Source organism: Eptatretus burgeri, chromosome 8 (assembly GCF_056783735.1).
Source record: "Eptatretus burgeri isolate ZD-2024b chromosome 8, Ebu_testis_v1, whole genome shotgun sequence".
NCBI classification, from domain to species: domain Eukaryota; kingdom Metazoa; phylum Chordata; class Myxini; order Myxiniformes; family Myxinidae; genus Eptatretus; species Eptatretus burgeri.
In genome coordinates this window covers 19,978,977-19,982,573 of record NC_140968.1, presented here as the reverse complement: position 1 = coordinate 19,982,573, position 3,597 = coordinate 19,978,977, and positions in this window count along the sequence as shown.

The window sequence follows — 3,597 nt, the reverse complement described above, 5'->3', positions numbered from 1 at the left end:
ACATTTACGTAACAAAATGGCCACCAGTCAGCCATCGTGGATCTGATCTCAAAAGTAAATGATGTGCATCTGTAAACCATCACTCGTTACATGTGTGCCAAGCTTGAACAACTTTGGTAAATGCGTGTCTAAGAGGTGGTTGAGGATGTGTTCGATGCTGGGTTTTTTTTTTGCAACTGAAATGGCCGCCAGTCGTCCATATTTGATCGGATCACAAAATAAGGTGAGATGCGCATGTATGGCATCACGTGCTGTTAATAAGTATAAAAAGTGTAATTCTATAAGTGTAATGCTAAAGGGTAATTCTAAAGTGTAATTCTAAAGGGTGATTCTTAAGGGTGATTCTTAAGGGTAATTCTAAAGGGTAATTCTAAAGGGTAATTCTAAAGGGTGATTCTAAAGGGTGATTCTAAAGGGTAATTCTAAAGGGTGATTATAAAGTGTAATTCTAAAGTGTAATTCTAAAGTGTAATTCTAAAGGGTAATTCTAAAGTGTAATTCTAAAGTGTAATTCTAAAGGGTAATTCTAAAGGGTAATTCTAAAGGGTGATTCTAAAGGGTGATTCTAAAGGGTGATTCTAAAGGGTGATTCTAAAGTGTAATTCCAAACGGTGATTCTTAAGGGTGATTCTAAAGGGTAATTCTAAAGTGTAATTCCAAACGGTGATTCTTAAGGGTGATTCTAAAGGGTAATTCTAAAGGGTAATGCTAAAGGGTAATTCTAAAGGGTAATTCTAAAGGGTTATTCTAAAGGGTAATTCTAAAGTGTAAATCGAAAGGGTGATTCTAAAGGGTGATTCTAAAGGGTAATTCTAAAGGGTAATGCTAAAGGGTAATTCTAAAGTGTAAATTGAAAGGGTAATTCTCAAGGGTAATTCTAAAGGGTAATTCTAAAGGGTGATTCTAAAGGGTACTTCTAAAGTGTAAGTCGAAAGGGTAATTCTGAAGCATACCAGGGGATACCAGGGGATAATATGGCAACAGAGTGTGATTGGTTGGGTTCATGAGATTTGAAGACAAACACCGAGTTGAGACATTCTGTGGTGATGCCGTTTCAACTGAAGGAGATTTAGGGAGAACATGCATTGATCAGAGTCAGATTTAACAAGGCAGCATAATGACATTGAGAAAGGAAGGGGCCTGGAATGGACGGTTCAACATCCAAATTAGTAAGTTGATATTTTCTGGCTTGTTTAAGAATGAACACTTGTCAAGTAACATGGAGGATGCCCAGTCTGCTGTAAAATCCAGAATCACTGCTCACCTCCACTCATTTATTCCTCTTATTCTGGCCTTCAGAACCAACTTCCAAATTCTCTTCAATCTCATTGTTCCCTCCAATTCTTCAAGACAGCTCTTCACCTTCTATCTCAGATTACCCCCATGCAAACCATGATGTTTGTACCCCCGTTAACCCTCCAGAAGTCCACTTTTTTCCAAAGTTTCCAGCTTTTTCTTTCTGAGAGTTTGCGGCTGTATCCATCTTGTCTACTCCCCTTTGTCCTCTCCGAGCCCTCATTCTACCCCACATCCCTTGATTGTCCACCTCAACCTCTATTTTGGCCCTCATTCCTGCTGTTGATGTGTTCTCTCCTCTCTTCTTCATTTCTGTTATTTTTGTTCTGTTACATCCTGATCTATTCTATGTTCCAGCTCCTCGATGAGCCTTGGATTTTGTATCCAAAAAAAAGAAGTAATTTGTTTCACCGCAACAGCTTCGCCAGATGATTTTGTGCACGATGGCCGAGAGGATGGATAGCGTACCCTGTGTACGAAATAAAATAGGTTTTTGTGAAAGTATTGCTCGGTGAAATAAACACATTTTTTTGGTGGAGATGGCAGGCTAATGCATTTGTAAGAGGGCAGGTTCCAGTCCCTGCCAATTGACATGTGTGAAAAGACATATTCTGTGACATTCAAGTTAGTCTCTCACAATAGCCAGAGAGATATGGAATTTGACAATAACATGGTCAGAGAAGGAAAAAGAGAGGTTAGATGGAAAAAAATTTAACACAGTAGTGATTACCAGATGTGGGAGAGGGAATGTACCAGTTGTTGAAATCCAGGTTGGGACGTTTACACATTGAGCTGGATTAAACGATTCACAGAAAACTTGCTGCAGTGCTATGACTGGTTATTGCAGAACTGAGACACAGATAGCTGCCGTGGTGGCACGGGACAGTTGAAATCACGACAGGTGAGGAACAGAGAGTTGGAATGGGTGGTTGAGAGTTGATAAATATCAGAGGAAATTGAGGAATCTGGAGAGTCTTCATCAGGCGATGGATGGTGCACCACACATCCGTACATACATTAGAATTAGATAGTTGGGGAAAGGCATACACAGCCAGGGGTACTCTAGGGGAATAGTAGGGCTTTATGTGGCCACAAAGAGAGCAACATCACCATGCTGGGATGGGTGTGAGTTCCATAAAAACAAAATGCCATGATGAATGATGATGTCCCTGTGCCTGCCCCCACTGTTCTCCTCCACACTCCTCCTCCCCTCCCAGAAAAAATTCCATCGGTAAACTAATAGATCCAATGAATATGCAGGTTTTGGTGTAGCACATGCATGATGGTAAAAATGGAATCTTCCTGCATTAAAATTTCATGTCCTGTATTCATAAAACTGAACAATAAAAAGAGCAATCAGAGATTACAGACCCTTGCAGGACTTGTTTTGTGTCGTGTTTGTGTAGTTTTGTGTGGTGTATCTTGTGTGGTGTTTGTGTGCTGGTGTGTTATGTAATTAATAATAGACATAAATAGAACTGCCACTTTATACCTGCTGGCAGTGATGACCGGGTACCAAGACGTCCTGCTTTGATGCAACCCTGCTTTAATTGGACACCTGACCTTGAATCATAACGTTATTATTATTATTTTTCAATTTAATTTAGAATTGGATAAAAATATATTCAATTCAAATCAAATGGTGAGTAGGTGCTAAGTCTACTCAAATCCTAAGTAGGTGCAGTCCTGCATTGGAGTAATCAGAAGGAACCCAAACAAGCAAAAAGAAAAGATGAAGTCATTAGGAGGAACCTGGATAGGATTCACATTTTAGCTGCAATTCCTCTACCCTCAAACCCATCCAGGCAGTCAAGTGAGCCTTCTTTAAAAAATACAAAAAAAAAAAAACAATACAGATAAAAATGAAATATTTATGGCTTCCCGACCATGCGTCCAATCAAGTTTAAATTTAAAACATGTATTCCTCATCACTACAAGATCATAATTGTGAATTTTCATGTTGACTGATTAAGCGGTTCAAGAGAAAACATTTAATGTTTTTCTTCAATCCAATATATCTGTCAACCCATGGTGACCTATTCCTTAACAAACTTGTACACCCATGACTTGTGGAAAATTTGTGTGAAGTTTCCCCTTGATGTGTCCAACTGTTATGGAGAAGATTTTTACATAGGTTTTAGGGTAAATTCAATCTGGCTGCCAAACCATGTGACCTATGACATCATGTGTGTGCACCTTTTGTTCCTCATGGACAGGTGGTAAAACTTGTAAAGTTTTGTCTCGTCCTGTTCAGCCATTTCAGAGAAGTTTTTTGAAGGTTTAAAAAAAAACAAACAACAT